This window comes from Oncorhynchus nerka, unplaced genomic scaffold (genome assembly GCF_034236695.1).
Source record: "Oncorhynchus nerka isolate Pitt River unplaced genomic scaffold, Oner_Uvic_2.0 unplaced_scaffold_2845, whole genome shotgun sequence".
Taxonomy (NCBI): Eukaryota; Metazoa; Chordata; class Actinopteri; order Salmoniformes; family Salmonidae; genus Oncorhynchus; species Oncorhynchus nerka.
The window spans coordinates 1-21,022 of record NW_027038454.1 but is presented as its reverse complement, the minus strand read 5'-3'; the positions used below and the strand labels follow the sequence as shown (position 1 = coordinate 21,022).

The following is a 21,022-nucleotide window of genomic DNA, read 5'->3' as shown; positions in this document are numbered from 1 at the left end:
TGAGTAGGTGGAGGAGAATGCCAACCCATCTGGATGTTGATGAGTAGGTGGAGAGAATGCCAGCCCATCTGGATGTTGAGTAGGTGGAGGAGAATGCCAACCCATCTGGATGTTATTGAGTAGGTGGAGAGAATGCCAACCCATCTGGATGAGGAGGAGTAGGTGGAGGAGAATGCCAACCCATCTGGATGTTGAGGAGTAGTTGGAGGAGAATGCCAACCCATCTGGATGTTGATGAGTAGGTGGAGGAGAATGCCAACCCATCTGGATGTTGAGTAGGTAGAGGAGAATGCCAACCCATCTGGATGTTGATGAGAAGGTGGAGGAGAATGCCAACCCATCTTGATGTTGATGAGAAGGTGGAGGAGAATGCCAACCCATCTGGATGTTGATGAGAAGGTGGAGGAGAATGCCAACCCATCTGGATGTTGATGAGAAGGTGGAGGAGAATGCCAACCCATCTGGATGTTGATAGTAGATGGAGGAGAATGCCAACCCATCTGGATGTTGATGAGTAGGTGGAGGAGAATGCCAACCCATCTGGATGTTGATGAGTAGGTGGAGGAGAATGCCAACCCATCTGGATGTTGAGTCGGTGGAGAATGCCAACCCATCTGGATGTTGAGTAGGTGGAGAGAATGCCAACCCATCTGGATGAGGAGGAGTAGGTGGAGGAGAATGCCAACCCATCTGGATGTTGAGTAGGTGGAGTAGAATGCCAACCCATCTGGATGTTGATGAGTAGATGGAGAGAATGCCAACCCATCTGGATGTTGATGAGTAGATGGAGAGAATGCCAACCCATCTGGATGTTCATAGTAGGTGGAGGAGAATGCCAACCCATCTGGATGTTGATGAGTAGGTGGAGAATGCCAACCCATCTGGATGTTGAGTAGGTGGAGGAGAATGCCAACCCATCTGGATGAGGAGGGAGTAGGTGGAGGAGAATGCCAACCCATCTGGATGTTGACCAGTAGGTGGAGAATGCCAACCCATCTGGATGAGGAGGAGTAGGTGGAGGAGAATGCCAACCCATCTGGATGTTGAGGAGTAGGTGGAGTAGAATGCCAACCCATCTGGATGTTGATGAGAAGGTGGAGAGAATGCCAACCCATCTGGATGTTGATGAGTAGATGGAGAGAATACCAACCATCTGGATGTTGATGAGTAGGTGGAGGAGAATGCCAACCCATCTGGATGTTGATGAGTAGGTGGAGGAGAATGCCAACCCATCTGGATGTTGAGTAGGTGGAGGAGAATGCCAACCCCATCTGGATGTTGAGTAGGTGGAGAGAATGCCAACCCATCTGGATGAGGAGGAGTAGGTGGAGGAGAATGCCAACCCATCTGGATGTTGAGGAGTAGTTGGAGGAGAATGCCAACCCATCTGGATGTTGATGAGTAGGTGGAGGAGAATGCCAACCCATCTGGATGTTGAGTAGGTAGAGGAGAATGCCAACCCATCTGGATGTTGATGAGAAGGTGGAGAGAATGCCAACCCATCTTGATGTTGATGAAGGTGGAGGAGAATGCCAACCCATCTGGATGTTTGATGAGAAGGTGGAGGAGAATGCCAGCCCATCTGGATGTTGATGAGAAGGTGGAGGAGAATACCAACCCATCTGGATGTTGATGAGTAGATGGAGAGAATGCCAACCCATCTGGATGTTGATGAGTAGGTGGAGAGAATGCCAACCCATCTGGATGTTGATGAGTAGGTGGAGGAAATGCCAACCCATCTGGATGTTGAGTAGGTGGAGAATGCCAACCCATCTGGATGTTGAGTAGGTGGAGGAGAATGCCAACCCATCTGGATGAGGAGGAGTAGGTGGAGGAGAATGCCAACCCATCTGGATGTTGAGAGTAGGTGAGTAGAATGCCAACCCCATCTGGATGTTGATGAGAAGGTGGAGGAGAATGCCAACCCATCTGGATGTTGATGAGTAGATGGAGGAGAATGCCAACCCATCTGGATGTTGATGAGTAGGTGGAGGAGAATGCCAACCCATCTGGATGTTGATGAGTAGGTGGAGGAGAATGCCAACCCATCTGGATGTTGAGTAGGTGGAGGAGAATGCCAACCCATCTGGATGAGGAGGAGTAGGTGGAGGAGAATGCCAACCCATCTGGATGTTGACGAGTAGGTGGAGGAGAATGCCAACCCATCTGGATGAGGAGGAGTAGGTGGAGGAGAATGCCAACCCATCTGGATGTTGAGGAGTAGGTGGAGTAGAATGCCAACCCATCTGGATGTTGATGGCTCAGGAAGGCCACCAAAAATTCAGAGATTTCCATACCCAACTATAACATCTTCCGTCAAGATAGAACCACCAAAGGGGGCGGAGTTGCAGTCTACTGCAGAGATAGCCTGCAAAGTAATGTCATACTTTCCAGGTCCATACCCAAACAGTTCGAACTACTAATTTTGAAAATTACCCTCTCCAGAAATAAGTCTCTCACTGTTGCCGCCTGCTACCGGCCACCCTCAGCTCCCAGCTGTGCCCTGGACACCATTTGTGAATTGATCGCCCCCCATCTAGCTTCAGAGTTTGTTCTGTTAGGTGACCTAAACTGGGATATGCTTAACACCCGGCAGTCCTACAATGTAAGCTAGATGCCCTCAATCTCACTCAAATCATCAAGAACCCACCAGGTACAACCTAACTCTGTAAACAAGGGCACCCTCATAGGCGTCATCCCTGACCAACTGGCCCTCCAAATACACCTCGCTGTCTTCAACCAGGATCTCAGCGATCACTGCCTCATTGCCTGTATCCGCCACGGAGCCGCAGTCAGCGACCACCCCTCATCACTGTCAAACGCTCCCTAAAACACTTCTGTGGCGGCCTTTCTAATCGACCTGGCCGGGTATCCTGGAAGGACATTGACCTCATCCCGTCAGTTGAGGATGCCTGGTCATTCTTTAAAGTAACTTCCTCACCATTTTAGATAAGCATGCTCCGTTCAAAAATGCAGAACCAAGAACAGATACAGCCCTTGGTTCCTCCAGACCTGACTGCCCTCGACCAGCACAAAAACATCCTGTGGCGGACTGCAATAGCATCGAATAGCCCCGTGATATGCAACTGTTCAGGAAGTCAGGAACCAATACACGCAGTCAGTCAGGAAAGCTAAGGCCAGCTTCTTCAGGCAGAAGTTTGCATCCTGTAGCTCCAACTCCAAAAGTTCTGGGACACTGTGAAGTCCATGGAGAACAAGAGCACCTCCTCCCAGCTGCCCACTGCACTGAGGCTAGGTAACACGGTCTCCACCGATAAATCCACGATTATCGAAAGCTTCAATAAGCACTTCTCAACGGCTGGCCATGCCTTCCGCCTGGCTACTCCAACCTCGGCCAACAGCTCCGCCCCCCCGCAGCTCCTGCCCAAGCCTCTCCAGGTTCTCCTTTACCCAAATCCAGATAGCAGATGTTCTGAAAGAGCTGCAAAACCTAGACCCGTACAAATCAGCTGGGCTTGACAATCTGGACCCTCTATTTCTGAAACTATCTGCCGCCATTGTCGCAACCCCTATTACCAGCCTGTTCAACCTCTCTTTCATATCGTCTGAGATCCCCAAGGATTGGAAAGCTGCCGCAGTCATCCCCCTCTTCAAAGGGGAGACACCTGGACCCAAACTGCTATAGACCTATATCCATCCTGCCCTGCCTATCTAAGGTCTTGAAAGCCAAGTCAACAAACAGGTCACTGACCATCTCGAATCCCACCGTACCTTCTCCGCTGTGCAATCTGGTTTCGAGCCGGTCACGGGTGCACCTCAGCCACGCTCAAGGTACTAAACGATATCATAACCGCCATCGATAAAAGACAGTACTGTGCAGCCGTCTTCATCGACCTCGCCAAGGCTTTCGACTCTGTCAATCACCATATTCTTATCGGCAGACTCAATAGCCTCGGTTTCTCGGATGACTGCCTTGCCTGGTTCACCAATTACTTTGCAGACAGAGTTCAGTGTGTCAAATCGGAGGGCATGCTGTCGGTCCTCTGGCAGTCTCTATGGGGTGCCACAGGGTTCAATTCTCGGGCCGACTCTTTTCTCTGTATATATCAATGATGTTGCTCTTGCTGCGGGCGATTCCCTGATCCACCTCTCGCAGACGACACCATTCTATATACTTTCGGCCCGTCATTGGACACTGTGCTATCTAACCTCAAACGAGCTTCAATGCCATACAGCACTCCTTCCGTGGCCTCCAACTGCTCTTAAACGCGAGTAAAACCAAATGCATGCTTTTCAACCGATCGCTGCCTGCACCCGCATGCCCGACTAGCATCACCACCCTGGATGGTTCCGACCTTGAATATGTGGACATCTATAAGTACCTAGGTGTCTGGCTAGACTGCAAACTCTCCTTCCAGACTCATCAAACATCTCCAATCGAAAATCAAATCAAGAGTCGGCTTTCTATTCATAACAAAGCCTCCTTCACTCACGCCGCCAAGCTTACCCTAGTAAAACTGACTATCCTACCGATCCTCGATTTGGCGATGTCATCTACAAAATGGCTTCCAACACTCTACTCAGCAAACTGGATGCAGTCTATCATAGTGCCATCCGTTTTGTCACCAAAGCACCTTATACCACCCACCACTGCGACTTGTATGCTCTAGTCGGCTGGCCCTCGCTACATATTCGTCGCCAGACCCACTGGCTCAGGTCATCTACAAGTCCATGCTAGGTAAAGCTCCGCCTTATCTCAGTTCACTGGTCACGATGGCAACACCCATCCGTAGCACACGCTCCAGCAGGTGTATCTCACTGATCATCCCTAAAGCCAACACCTCATTTGGCCGCCTTTCGTTCCAGTACTCTGCTGCCTGTGACTGGAACGAACTGCAAAAATCGCTGAAGTTGGAGACTTTTATCTCCCTCACCAACTTCAAACATCAGCTATCCGAGCAGCTAACCGATCGCTGCAGCTGTACATAGTCTATTGGTAAATAGCCCACCCATTTTCATCTACCTCATTCCCATACTGTTTTTATACTGTTTTTTTTATTTATTTATTTACTTTTCTGCTCTTTTGCACACCAATATCTCTACCTGTACATGACCATCTGATCATTTATCACCCCAGTGTTAATCTGCAAAATTGTATTATTCGCCTACCTCCTCATGCCTTTTGCACACATTGTATATAGACTGCCCATTTTTTTTTCTACTGTGTTATTGACTTGTTAATTGTTTACTCCATGTGTAACTCTGTGTTGTCTGTTCACACTGCTTTGCTTTATCTTGGCCAGGTCGCAGTTGCAAATGAGAACTTGTTCTCAACTAGCCTACCTGGTTAAATAAAGGTGAAATAAAAAATAAAAAAAATAAAGAAGGTGGAGGAGAATGCCAACCCATCTGGATGTTGATGAGTAGGTGGAGGAGAATGCCAACCCATCTGGATGTTGATGAGTAGGTGGAGGAGAATGCCAACCCATCTGGATGTTGATGAGTAGATGGAGGAGAATGCCAACCCATCTGGATGTTGATGAGAAGGTGGAGGAGAATGCCAACCCATCTGGATAATGATGAGTAGGTGGAGGAGAATGCCAACCCATCTGGATGTTGATGAGTAGGTGGAGGAGAATGCCATCCCATCTGGATGTTGAGTAGGTAGAGGAGAATGCCAACCCATCTGGATGTTGACGAGTAGGTGGAGGAGAATGCCAACCCATCTGGATGAGGAGGAGTAGGTGGAGGAGAATACCAACCCATCTGGATGTTGAGGAGTAGTTGGAGGAGAATGCCAACCCATCTGGATGTTGATGAGTAGGTGGAGAATGCCCAACCCATCTGGATGTTGAGTAGGTGGAGGAGAATGCCAACCCATCTGGATGTTGGCGAGTAGGTGGAGGAGAATGCCAACCCATCTGGATGAGGAGGAGTAGGTGGAGGAGAATGCCAACCCATCTGGATGTTGATGAGTAGATGGAGAGAATGCCAACCCATCTTGATGTTGATGAGAAGGTAGGAGAATGCCAACCCATCTGGATGTTGATGAGTAGTTGGAGGAGAATGCCAACCCATCTGGATGATGAGAAGGTAGAGGAGAATGCCAACCCATCTGGATGTTTATGAGAAGGTGGAGAATGCCAACCCATCTGGATGTTGAGTAGGTGGAGAATGCCAACCATCCAGATGATGAGAAGGTAGAGGAGAATGCCAACCCATCTGGATGTTGATGAGAAGGTGGAGGAGAATGCCAGCCCCATCTGGATGATGAGTAGGTGGAGGATAATGCCAACCCATCTGGATGTTGAGGGTCGGTGGAGAATGCCAACCCATCTGGATGTTGAGGAATAGGTGGAGGAGAATGCCAACCCATCTGGATGTTGAGGAGTAGGTGGAGGAGAATGCCAACCCATCTGGATGTTGAGGAGTAGGTAGGAGAATGCCAACCCATCTGGATGTTGAGGAGTAGGTGGAGGAGAATACCAACCCATCTTGATGTTGATGAGAAGGTGGAGAGAATGCCAACCCATCTGGATGTTGATGAGAAGGTGGAGGAGAATGCCAACCCATCTGGATGTTGATGAGAAGGTGGAGGAGAATGCCAACCCATCTGGATGTTGATGAGTAGATGGAGGAGAATGCCAACCCCATCTGGATGTTGATGAGTAGATGGAGGAGAATGCCAACCCATCTGGATGTTGATGAGTAGGTGGAGGAGAATGACAACCCATCTGGATGTTGATTAGTAGGTGGAGGAGAATGCCAACCCATCTGGATGTTGAGTAGGTGGAATACCAACCCATCTGGATGTTGACCAGTAGGTGAATGAATACCAACCCATCTGAATGAGAGAGTAGGTGGAGTAGAATGCCAACCCATCTTGATGTTAGTGAGAAAGGTAGAGGGGAGAATACCAACCCATCTGGATGTTGAAGTAGGTGGAGGAGAAATGCCAACCCATCTGGATGTTGGTAGTAGGTGGAGGAGAATGCCAACCCATCTGGATGTTGAGTAGGTGGAGGAGAATGCCAACCCATCTGGATGTTGACGAGTAGGTGGAGGAGAATGCCAACCCATCTGGGATGAGAGGAGAATGCCAACCCATCTGGATGTTGAAGAGTAGGTGAGTAGAATGCCAACCCATCTGGATGTTGATGAGTAGTTGGAGGAGAATGCCAGCCCATCTGGATGATGAAGGTAGAGGAGAATGCCAGCCCATCTGGATGTTGGTGAGAAGGTGGAGGAGAATGCCAGCCCATCTGGATGTTGAGAGTGGGGTGAGAGAGAATACCAACCCATCTGGATGTTGAGAATAGGTGGAGAGAATACCAACCCATCTGGATGTTGAGGAAGTAGATAGGAGAAATGTGGCTAAAATCTGGATGTTAGAGATGAGTGGAGGAGAATGCCCAACCATCTGGATGTTGATGGTGGTGGAGGAGAATGCCAACCCATCTGGATGTTGATGAGTAGGTGGAGGAGAATGCCAACCCATCTGGATGTTGAGTAGGTGGAGGAGAATGCCAACCCATCTGGATGTTGACGAGTAGGTGGAGGAGAATGCCAACCCATCTGGATGAGGAGGAGTAGGTGGAGTAGAATGCCAACCCATCTTGATGTTGATGAGAAGGTAGAGGAGAATGCCAACCCATCTGGATGTTGAGTAGGTGGAGGAGAATGCCAACCCATCTGGATGTTGACGAGTAGGTGGAGGAGAATGCCAACCCATCTGGATGTTGAGTAGGTGGAGGAGAATGCCAACCCATCTGGATGTTGACGAGTAGGTGGAGGAGAATGCCAACCCATCCATCTGGATGTTGAAGAGTAGGTGGAGTAGAATGCCAACCCATCTGGATGTTGATGAGTAGTTGGAGGAGAATGCCAACCCATCTGGATGATGAGAAGGTAGAGGAGAATGCCAACCCATCTGGATGTTGATGAGAAGGTGGAGGAGAATGCCAGCCCATCTGGATGTTGAGGAGTCGGTGGAGGAGAATGCCAACCCATCTGGATGTTGAGGAATAGGTGGAGGAGAATGCCAACCCATCTGGATGTTGAGGAGTAGGTAGAGGAGAATGCCAACCCATCTGGATGTTGAGGAGTAGGTGGAGGAGAATGCCAACCCATCTTGATGTTGATGAGAAGGTGGAGGAGAATGCCAACCCATCTGGATGTTGATGAGAAGGTGGAGTAGAATGCCAACCGATCTGGATGTTGATGAGAAGGTGGAGGAGAATGCCGAACCATCTGGATGTTGATGAGTAGTTGGAGGAGAATGCCAACCCATCTGGATGATGAGAAGGTAGAGGAGAATGCCAACCCATCTGGATGTTGATGAGAAGGTGGAGAATGCCAATCCATCTGGATGTTGATGAGAAGGTGGAGGAGAATGCCAACCCATCTGGATGATGAGTAGGTGGAGGATAATGCCATCCCATCTGGATGTTGAGGAGTCGGTGGAGGAGAATGCCAACCCATCTGGATGTTGAGGAATAGGTGGAGGAGAATGCCAACCCATCTGGATGTTGAGGAGTAGGTGGAGGAGAATGCCAACCCATCTTGATGTTGATGAGAAGGTGGAGGAGAATGCCAACCCATCTGGATGTTGATGAGAAGTTGGAGGAGAATGCCAACCCATCTGGATGTTGATGAGAAGGTGGAGGAGAATGCCAACCCATCTTGATGTTGATGAGAAGGTGGAGGAGAATGCCAACCCATCTTGATGTTGATGAGAAGGTGGATGAGAATGCCAACCCATCTGGATGTTGATGAGTAGGTGGAGGAGAATGCCAACCCATCTGGATTTTGAGTAGGTGGAGGAAAATGCCAACCCATCTGGATGTTGACGAGTAGGTGGAGGAGAATGCCAACCCATCTGGATGAGGAGGAGTAGGTGGAGGAGAATGCCAACCCATCTTGATGTTGATGAGTAGTTGGAGTAGAATGCCAACCCATCTTGATGTTGATGAGTAGTTGGAGTAGAATGCCAACCCATCTTGATGTTGATGAGTAGTTGGAGGAGAATGCCAACCCATCTGGATGATGAGAAGGTAGAGGAGAATGCCAACCCATCTGGATGTTGATGAGAAGGTGGAGAATGCCAACCCATCTGGATGTTGAGTAGGTGGAGGAGAATGCCAACCATCCAGATGATGAGAAGGTAGAGGAGAATGCCAACCCATCTGGATGTTGACGAGGAGGTGGAGGAGAATGCAAACCCATCTGGATGTTGATGAGTAGGTGGAGGAGAATGCCAACCCATCTGGATGTTGACAAGTAGGTGGAGGAGAATGCCAACCCATCTGGATGTTGATGAGAAGGTGGAGGAGAATGCCAACCCATCTGGATGTTGACAAGTAGGTGGAGGAGAATGCCAACCCATCTGGATGATGAGAAGGTAGAGGAGAATGCCAACCCATCTGGATGTTGATGAGTAGGTGGAGGAGAATGCCAACCCATCTGGATGTTGAGGAGTCGGTGGAGGATAATGCCAACCCATCTGGATGTTGAGGAGTCGGTGGAGGATAATGCCAACCCATCTGGATGTTGAGTAGGTAGAGGAGAATGCCAACCCATCTGGATGAGGAAGAGTAGGTGGAGGAGAATGCCAACCCATCTGGATGTTGATGAGTAGATGGAGGAGAATGCCAACCCATCTGGATGTTGATGAGTAGGTGGAGGAGAATGCCAACCCATCTGGATGTTGATGAGTAGGTGGAGGAGAATGCCAACCCATCTGGATGAGGAAGAGTAGGTGGAGGAGAATGCCAACCCATCTGGATGTTGATGAGTAGGTGGAGGAGAATGCCAACCCATCTGGATGTTGATGAGTAGATGGAGGAGAATGCCAACCCATCTGGATGTTGATGAGTAGATGGAGGAGAATGCCAACCCATCTGGATGTTGATGAGTAGATGGAGGAGAATGCCAACCCATCTGGATGTTGATGAGTAGATGGAGGAGAATGCCAACCCATCTGGATGTTGATGAGTAGATGGAGGAGAATGCCAACCCATCTATGTGAACTGAATGTGTTCATTTGTATTTATTTTGGATCTCCATTAGTTCCTGCCGAGGCAGCAGCTACTCTTCCTGGGGTTTATTATGGATCCCCATTAGTTCCTGCCAAGGCAGCAGCTACTCTTCCTGGGGTTTATTATGGATCCCCATTAGTTCCTGTCAAGGCAGCAGCTACTCTTCCTGGGGTTTGTGGATCCCATTAGTTTCCTGTCAAGGCAGCAGCTACTCTTCCTGGGGGTTTATTATGGATCCCCATTAGTTCCTGCCAAGGCAGCAGCTACTCTTCCTGGGGTTTATTATGGATCCCCATTAGTTCCTGCCAAGGCAGCAGCTACTCTTCCTGGGGTTTATTATGGATCCCCATTAGTTCCTGCCAAGGCAGCAGATACTCTTCCTGGGGTTTATTATGGATCCCCATTAGTTCCTGTCAAGGCAGCAGCTACTCTTCCTGGGGTTTATTATGGATCCCCATTAGTTCCTGCCGAGGCAGCAGCTACTCTTCCTGGGGTTTATTATGGATCCCCATTAGTTCCTGCCAAGGCAACAGCTACTCTTCCTGGGGTCCAGCAAAATTAAGGCAGTTACACAATTTTAAAAACATTGCAATATATTTATTACAGAATACACAACACATTAAGTGTGTACCCTCAGGCCACCACTACCACATATCTACAGTGCTAAATCCATGTGTATGTATAGTGTGTGTGTTATTATGTGTGTGTATGCATGGGTCTGTGCCTATGTGTGTGTGTGTTATCGTGTGTGTGTGTGTGTGCATGTGTCTATGCCTGTGTGTGTCTCTTCACAGTCCCCGCTGTTCCATAAGGTGTGTTTTTATCTGCTTTTTAAATCTGATTCTACTGCTGCATCAGTTACCTGATGTGGAATAGAGTTCCATGTAGTCATGGCTCTATGTAGTACTGTGGAATAGAGTTCCATGTAGTCATGGCTCTATGTAGGACTGTGGAATAGAGTTCCATGTAGTCATGGCTCTATGTAGTACTGTGGAATAGAGTTCCATGTAGTCATGGCTCTATGAGGTACTGTGGAATAGAGTTCCATGTAGTCATGGCTCTATGTAGTACTGTGGAATAGAGTTCCATGTAGTCATGGCTCTATGTAGTACTGTGGAATAGAGTTCCATGTAGTCATGGCTCTATGTAGTACTGTGGAATAGAGTTCCATGTAGTCATGGCTCTATGTAGTACTGTGGAATAGAGTTCCATGTAGTCATGGCTCTATGTAGTACTGTGGAATAGAGTTCCATGTAGTCATGGCTCTATGTAGTACTGTGGAATAGTGTTCCATGTAGTCATGGCTCTATGTAGTACTGTGCACCTCCCGTAGTCTGTTCTGGACTTGGGGACTGTGAAGAGACCTCTGGTGGCATGTCTTGTGGGGTATGCATTTTTATCCGAGCTGTGTGGCCAGTACTTTAAACAGACAGCTCGGTACCTTCAGCTTGTCAACACACAAAAACACGTAATGAGGAAGTCAAATCTCTCTTCCACTTTGAGCCATGAGAGATTGGCATGCTTGTCATCATTAAAGAGATGGGTCTATATGAACTGTTATTAGTGACCATGTATTTCTAGGACTTGGTATTTATATAAAGGCAGGTCTGAAGCCAGTGGTTAAGGTCAGAACCATGTATTTCTAGGACCTGGTATTTATATAAAGGCAGGTCTGAAGCCAGTGGTTAAGGTCTGAACCATGTATTTCTAGGACCTGGTACTTGTATAAGGACAGGTCTGAAGCCAGTGGTTAAGGTCAGAACCATGTATTTCTAGGACCTGGTATTTATATAAAGGACAGGTCTGAAGCCAGTGCTTAAGGCCGGAGTAGCTTGATGACTTCCTCCAGCTTCATGGCAGTCTTCAGGTCTCCCTGGACCTTGAGTCGCCCAGTGGCGTAGGCTGCGAAGGGTCGTAGGGTTCCCTCGAACATAGCCAGCAGGTCCTGGTCCGTCATACTGAGGGTGACGTCTGGTACCTGGCCCTCTGGAGGGGACCCTGGTCCTGCTGAGCCACTACCTACACACAGGGGAGGGGAACTCACCGTTAGTCTGTTATCTGACAGAGATGACAACGACTTACTAAATACAGACTAAGCCCTAAACTAGAACGGATGTTCAATCCTATTGAAAGTTATCTTTCGTGAGGGCTGAATGTGTCTGGGGGAAACTGGCCCTAAAAAAAAGGTTTATCTTATCAAACACAGGCCGGAGGGATAGAGACTGTTATTTGTTGTTGTTTTTATTTACCTTTATTTAACCAGGCAAGTCAGTTAGGAACAAATTCTTATTTTCAATGGCGGCCTAGGAACAGCGGGTTAACTGCCTGTTCAGGGGCAGAACTACAGATTTGTACCTTGTCAGCTCGGGGGTTTGAACTTGCAACCTTCCGGTTACTAGTCCAACGCTCTAACCACTAGGCTACCCTGCCGCCCAAACTAGTCATTTGCTTTACATGACAAAGGAGGTCCAGAGACCATGTTTGCAAACAATGTCACGCCAGTTTCCCAGACCTAGAACAAAACCATCCTCAGAGAATGCTTTTGTCCAGGAAACCCGTCTATAAGACTCTTATAGAATGACAGTTTGTCGTCGTTCACCTTGGCTCAGGTCTACGTGAATAGTTGTCTGTTGTCCGTCAGGCGATTGAGGAGGAACAGGAAGCAGGCTCCCACCTGACTGACCAGAGAGACTCTGAGAGGAGAAGGCCCTCGCACAGTTCCAGCACTGACATGGGCCTGGTTACAGCTTCATCCCTGGCCCTACCACTTATAGCCAGGGGAGCACTGCTCACCTCGTCTGAGAAGCTGATGCTGTCCTCTGAGGACACAGAGATACAGAGAAGCTGATGCTGTCCTCTGAGGACACAGAGATACAGAGAAGCTGATGCTGTATAGTAAAAAGAAAATGTCAAACTTGAATGAGTAGGTGTGCCCAAACTTTTGCCTGGTACTGTCTGTCTGTCTGTCTGTCTGTCTGTCTGTCTGTCTGTCTGTCTGTATCATTATCACTACAGTGGGGAGAACAAGTATTTGATACACTGCCGATTTTGCAGGTTGTCCTAACCAGGGGAGGTCCATTGAGACTGTACCTGTCCTAACCAGGGGAGGTCCATTGCGACTGTACCTGTCCTAACCAGGGGAGGTCCATTGCGACTGTACCTGTCCTAACCAGGGGAGGTATATTGTTACTGTACTGTCCTAACCAGGGGAGGTCCATTGTTACTATGTGACTGTACCTGTCCTAACCAGGGGAGGTCCATTGTGACTGTACCTGTCCTAACCAGGGGAGGTCCATTGTTACTATGTGACTATACCTGTCCTAACCAGGGGAGGTCCATTGTTACTATGTGACTGTATCTGTCCTAACCAGGGGAGCTCCATTGTTACTATGTGACTGTACCTGTCCTAACCAGGGAAGGTCCATTGTTACCATGTGACTGTACCTGTCCTAACCAGAGGAGGTCCATTGTGACTGTACCTGTCCTAACAGGGGAGGTCCATTGTTACTGTGACTGTACCTGTCCTAACCAGGGAAGGTCCATTGTTACTATGTGACTGTACCTGTCCTAACCAGGGGAGGTATATTGTTACTGTACCTGTCCTAACCAGGGGAGGTCCATTGTTACTATGTGACTGTACCTGTCCTAACCAGGGGAGCTCCATTGTGACTGTACCTGTCCTAACCAGGGGAGGTCCATTGTGACTGTACCTGTCCTAACCAGGGGAGGTCCATTGTTACTATGTGACTGTACCTGTCCTAACCAGGGGAGGTCCATTGTGACTGTACCTGTCCTAACCAGGGGAGGTCCATTATTAATATGTGACTGTACCTGTCCTAACCAGGGGAGGTCCATTGTGACTGTACCTGTCCTAACCAGGGGAGGTCCATTGTTAATATGTGACTGTACCTGTCCTAACCAGGGGAGGTCCATTGTGACTGTACCTGTCCTAACCAGGGGAGGTCCATTATTACTATGTGACTGTACCTGTCCTAACCAGGGGAGCTCCATTGTGACTGTACCTGTCCTAACCAGGGGAGGTCCATTGTGACTGTACCTGTCCTAACCAGGGGAGGTCCATTGTTACTATGTGACTGTAGCTGTCCTAACCAGAGGAGGTCCATTGTTACTATGTGACTCTACCTGTCCTAACCAGGGGAGGTCCATTGTGACTGTACCTGTCCTAACCAGGGGAGCTCCATTGTGACTGTACCTGTCCTAACCAGGGGAGGTCCATTGTTACTATGTGACTGTACCTGTCCTAACCAGGGGAGGTATATTGTTACAGTACCTGTCCTAACCAGGGGAGGTCCATTGTGACTGTACCTGTCCTAACCAGGGGAGCTCCATTGTGACTGTACCTGTCCTAACCAGGGGAGGTCCATTGTTACTATGTGACTGTACCTGTCCTAACCAGGGGAGCTCCATTGTGACTGTACCTGTCCTAACCAGGGGAGGTCCATTGTGACTGTACCTGTCCTAACCAGGGGAGGTCCATTGTGACTGTACCTGTCCTAACCAGGGGAGGTCCATTGTGACTGTACCTGTCCTAACCAGGGGAGATCCATTGTGACTGTACCTGTCCTAACCAGGGGAGGTCCATTGTGACTGTACCTGTCCTAACCAGGGGAGGTCCATTGTGACTGTACCTGTCCTAACCAGGGGAGCTCAATTGTGACTGTACCTGTCCTAACCAGGGGAGGTCCATTGTGACTGTACCTGTCCTAACCAGGGGAGCTCCATTGTGACTGTACCTGTCCTAACCAGGGGAGCTCCATTGTGACTGTACCTGTCCTAACCAGGGGAGGTCCATTGTTACTATGTGACTGTACCTGTCCTAACCAGGGGAGGTCCATTGTGACTGTACCTGTCCTAACCAGGGGAGGTCCATTGTTACTATGTGACTGTACCTGTCCTAACCAGGGGAGGTCCATTGCGACTGTACCTGTCCTAACCAGGGGAGGTCCATTGTGACTGTACCTGTCCTAACCAGGGGAGGTCCATTGTTACTATGTGACTATACCTGTCCTAACCAGGGGAGGTCCATTGTTACTATGTGACTGTATCTGTCCTAACCAGGGGAGCTCCATTGTTACTATGTGACTGTACCTGTCCTAACCAGGGAAGGTCCATTGTTACCATGTGACTGTACCTGTCCTAACCAGAGGAGGTCCATTGTGACTGTACCTGTCCTAACAGGGGAGGTCCATTGTTACTGTGACTGTACCTGTCCTAACCAGGGAAGGTCCATTGTTACTATGTGACTGTACCTGTCCTAACCAGGGGAGGTATATTGTTACTGTACCTGTCCTAACCAGGGGAGGTCCATTGTTACTATGTGACTGTACCTGTCCTAACCAGGGGAGCTCCATTGTGACTGTACCTGTCCTAACCAGGGGAGGTCCATTGTGACTGTACCTGTCCTAACCAGGGGAGGTCCATTGTTACTATGTGACTGTACCTGTCCTAACCAGGGGAGGTCCATTGTGACTGTACCTGTCCTAACCAGGGGAGGTCCATTGTTAATATGTGACTGTACCTGTCCTAACCAGGGGAGGTCCATTGTGACTGTACCTGTCCTAACCAGGGGAGGTCCATTGTTAATATGTGACTGTACCTGTCCTAACCAGGGGAGGTCCATTGTGACTGTACCTGTCCTAACCAGGGGAGGTCCATTATTACTATGTGACTGTACCTGTCCTAACCAGGGGAGCTCCATTGTGACTGTACCTGTCCTAACCAGGGGAGGTCCATTGTGACTGTACCTGTCCTAACCAGGGGAGGTCCATTGTTACTATGTGACTGTACCTGTCCTAACCAGAGGAGGTCCATTGTTACTATGTGACTCTACCTGTCCTAACCAGGGGAGGTCCATTGTGACTGTACCTGTCCTAACCAGGGGAGCTCCATTGTGACCCCACCTGTCCTAACCAGGGGAGGTCCATTGTTACTATGTGACTGTACCTGTCCTAACCAGGGGAGGTATATTGTTACAGTACCTGTCCTAACCAGGGGAGGTCCATTGTGACTGTACCTGTCCTAACCAGGGGAGCTCCATTGTGACTGTACCTGTCCTAACCAGGGGAGGTCCATTGTTACTATGTGACTGTACCTGTCCTAACCAGGGGAGGTCCATTGTGACTGTACCTGTCCTAACCAGGGGAGGTCCATTGTGACTGTACCTGTCCTAACCAGGGGAGGTCCATTGTGACTGTACCTGTCCTAACCAGGGGAGGTCCATTGTGACTGTACCTGTCCTAACCAGGGGAGGTCCATTGTGACTGTACCTGTCCTAACCAGGGGAGCTCAATTGTGACTGTACCTGTCCTAACCAGGGGAGGTCCATTGTGACTGTACCTGTCCTAACCAGGGGAGGTCCATTGTGACTGTACCTGTCCTAACCAGGGGAGGTCCATTGTGACTGTACCTGTCCTAACCAGGGGAGGTCCATTGTTACTATGTGACTGTACCTGTCCTAACCAGGAGGTCCATTGCACTGTACCTGTCCTAACCAGGGAGCCTCCATTGTGACTGTACCTGTCCCTAACCAGGGAGCTCCATTGTGACTGTACCTGTCCTAACCAGGGAGGTCCATTGTGGACTGTGCCTGTCCTAACCAGGGGAGGTCCATTGTGACTGTACCTGTCCTAACCAGGAGTCCATTGTGACTGTACCTGTCCTAACCAGGGAGGTCCATTGTGACTGTACCTGTCCTAACCAGGGGAGCTCCATTGTGACTGTACCTGTCCTAACCGGAGGTCCATTGACTGTATGCCTGTCCTAACCAGGAGCTCCATTGTGACTGTACCTGTCCTAACCAGGGGAGGTCCATTGGAGCTGTACCTGTCCTAAACCAGGAGGTCCATTGTGACTGTACCTGTCCTAACCAGGAGGTCCATTGTGACCCTACCTGTCCTAACCAGGGGAGCTCAATTGTGACTGTACCTGTCCTAACCAGGAGGTCCATTGTGACTGTACCTGTCCTAACCAGGGAGCCTCGATTGTGACTGTACCTGTCCTAACCAGGAGCTCATTGTGACTGTACCTGTCCTAACCCAGGGGAGGGTCCATTGTTACTATGTGACTGTACCTGTCCTAACCAGGGAGGTCCATTGTGACTGTACCTGTCCTAACCAGGGGAGGTCCATTGTTACTATGTGACTGTACCTGTCCTAACCAGGGGAGCTCCATTGTGACTGTACCTGTCCTAACCAGGGGAGCTCCATTGTGACTGTACCTGTCCTAACCAGGGGAGGTCCATTGTGACTGTACCTGTCCTAACCAGGGGAGCTCCATTGTGACTGTACCTGTCCTAACCAGGAGCTCCATGGTTACCGCCAACCATATTGCTCCAGGAAGTGCATAGCCAGTTGTTGTATGGGGTCCAGCCAGGCCCTCGAGACCAGGAATAGAGGGGGTAGGATGACGAGCCAGGCCCAGAGATGAATGGTCCTCTGGGGGCTTCAGGACAGCACCTACAGTCAGCTCCACCCTGTCTACCTCCAGACCCCAGGGCTTAGTCATCTCATTGATGTCCATCTGGGAAAGAAAAGGTTAAGAAACCGTGGTGATTTCACATCCTCTCTCTCCTTCTATAAAAACACTTTGTAGGAGAGGACCTAAAACGGAGGAACTGCTGTGGGTTTTCAGAAGGAGGCGAGGAGAGAGGAAGTGAGGGAAGATGAGAGGGACCATCCACTTCAACGGTAGAAGAGATGTTATGAGTACTAACTTACCAAGATACAGTGACCCTAACAGATATTAGATGATAACTGTGACCCCGATGCATATTAGGCTGGAACAAGACTATAGATCACTTTGGGTTTTCACTTTACCTTCTATAACGGTATTTCAATGTTTGGTTTTGTTAAATATGATATTGCTACATCAAAGATTATGGATATACTGACAAGATGCATGTCTCTCAACCCTGACAATGGGAATCATTAACCACAAAACTGGCACGGAGGACTGTCTAGCTCCCGTCCTTTCTTTGGACTGGTGGATACATCTCAATATTATTTAAAATATATATATATTTGATGAGGGTTGTTGAGGTCAACCGTCTGTTTTCAACAGAGAGAGACGCTATGATACTAACCTCATACCATTTCTCTGCAACGTGAAGTAGCTAAGAGAAACATTTAATGTAGCCAAAGATTATAGGGTCCCCAGGGAAACTTTGACCATCACTTTGGTTCCTACCCTGTCACAATAACTCCTCCCTGGCATTTTAATTTGTTGTCATGTCAAACACTGTATTCAAAGTGCCCACTATTATATTCTAACTATAGAATATATAACTACTAGAATAACTACTAGAATTACTACTAGAATTACTACTAGAATAACTACTAGAATAACTACTAGAATAACTACTAGAATAACTACTAGAATTACTACTAGAATTACTACTAGAATAACTACTAGAATTACTACTAGAATTACTACTAGAATTACTACTAGAATTACTACTAGAATAACTACTAGAATTACTACTAGAATTACTACTAGAATAACTACTAGAATAACTACTAGAATTACTACTAGAATAACTACTAGAATTACTACTAGAATTACTACTAGAATAACTACTAGAATTACTACTAGAATAACTACTAGAATAACTACTAGAATTACTACTAGAATAACTACTAGAATAACTATCAGAATAAACTACTAGAATTACTACTAGAATAACTACTAGAATTACTACTAGAATAACTACTACTAGAATAACTACTAGAATAACTACTAGAATTACTGCTAGAATAACTACTAGAATAACTGCTAGAATAACTACTAGAATTGCTATAGAATTGCACTACTAGAATAACTACTAGAATAACTACTAGAATTACTACTAGAATTGCTACTAGAAGTAACTACTAAGAATAACTACTAGAATAACTACTAGATACTACTAGAATAACTACTAGAATAACTACTAGAATTACTACTAGAATAACTACTAGAATTACTACTAGAATAACTACTAGAATAACTACTAGAATTACTACTAGAATTACTACTAGAATAACTACTAGAATAACTACTAGAATTACTACTAGAATTACTACTAGAATAACTACTAGAATTACTACTAGAATAACTACTAGAATAACTACTAGAATTACTACTAGAATTACTACTAGAATTACTACTAGAATAACTACTAGAATAACTACTAGAATAACTACTAGAATTACTACTAGAATTACTACTAGAATAACTACTAGAATTACTACTAGAATAACTACTAGAATTACTACTAGAATAACTACTAGAATAACTACTAGAATAACTACTAGAATAACTACTAGAATAACTACTAGAATAACTACTAGAATAACTACTAGAATTACTACTAGAATAACTACTAGAATAACTACTAGAATTACTACTAGAATAACTACTAGAATAACTACTAGAATAACTACTAGAATAACTACTAGAATAACTACTAGAATAACTACTAGAATAACTACTAGAATAACTACTAGAATAACTACTAGAATTACTACTAGAATAACTACTAGAATAACTACTAGAATAACTACTAGAATAACTACTAGAATAACTACTAGAATTACTACTAGAATAAGTACTAGAATTACTACTAGAATTACTACTAGAATAACTACTAGAATAACTACTAGAATTACTACTAGAATAACTACTAGAATAACTACTAGAATAACTACTAGAATAACTACTAGAATAACTACTAGAATAACTACTAGAATAACTACTAGAATTACTACTAGAATTACTACTAGAATAACTACTAGAATTACTACTAGAATAACTACTAGAATAACTACTAGAATTACTACTAGAATAACTACTAGAATTACTACTAGAATAACTACTAGAATAACTACTAGAATTACTACTAGAATAACTACTAGAATTACTACTAGAATAACTACTAGAATAACTACTAGAATTACTACTAGAATAAGTACTAGAATTACTACTAGAATTACTACTAGAATAACTACTAGAATAACTACTAGAATTACTACTAGAATAACTACTAGAATAACTACTAGAATTACTACTAGAATAACTACTAGAATAACTACTAGAATAACTACTAGAATAACTACTAGAATTACTACTAGAATTACTACTAGAATAACTACTAGAATTACTACTAGAATAACTACTAGAATAACTACTAGAATTACTACTAGAATAACTACTAGAATTACTACTAGAATAACTACTAGAATAACTACTAGAATTACTACTAGAATAACTACTAGAATTACTACTAGAATTACTACTAGAATAACTACTAGAATAACTACTAGAATTACTACTAGAATTACTACTAGAATAACTACTAGAATAACTACTAGAATAACTACTAGAATAACTACTAGAATAACTACTAGAATAACTACTAGAATAAATCATTATATTTCCAAGATTCCAACAGTTCATCCAAGAGTTTTGATCTAAATTGCATTTGCAATATTAGGTTAAAAATAAAACCTAGATTTATTTGCCCATATCTTACAGTCCTGTGTTAAAATTGTATTGGATTTGATTTGCAGTGTGGAAATGATCTCAAATGAGGAAATACAGAAATGGATGAAAATGCTGAAACCTTTTTGGGGTTGAAGTTTAATTGAACAAGATGGGTAAATGGTAAGTTAGTCTAGCGACCAGCTATTTAAACCTGTAGTATGGATGGTCCGCAGACCCACGAGCCACTGCAGCCCCACGAGCCACTGCAGCCCCCACGAGCCACTGCAGCCCCCACGAGCCACTGCAGCCCCCACGAGCCACTGCAGCCCCCACGAGCCACTGCAGCCCCACGAGCCACTGCAGCCCCACGAGCCACTGCAGCCCCCACGAGCCACTGCAGCCCCACGAGCCACTGCAGCCCCACGAGCCACTGCAGCCCCACGAGCCACTGCAGCCCCACGAGCCACTGCAGCCCCACGAGCCACTGCAGCCCCACGAGCCACTGCAGCCCCACGAGCCACTGCAGCCCCACGAGCCACTGCAGC

The 21,022-nt window shown here is 46.7% G+C and overlaps 1 pseudogene; it reads right to left on the bottom strand.

Moving 5' to 3' along the window:
* Window positions 1–10,573: 10,573 nt before the first annotated feature.
* On the bottom strand, window positions 10,574–17,561 carry LOC135566965 (stomatin-like protein 1; annotated as a pseudogene).
* Between the last annotated feature and the right edge of the window lie 3,461 nt (window positions 17,562–21,022).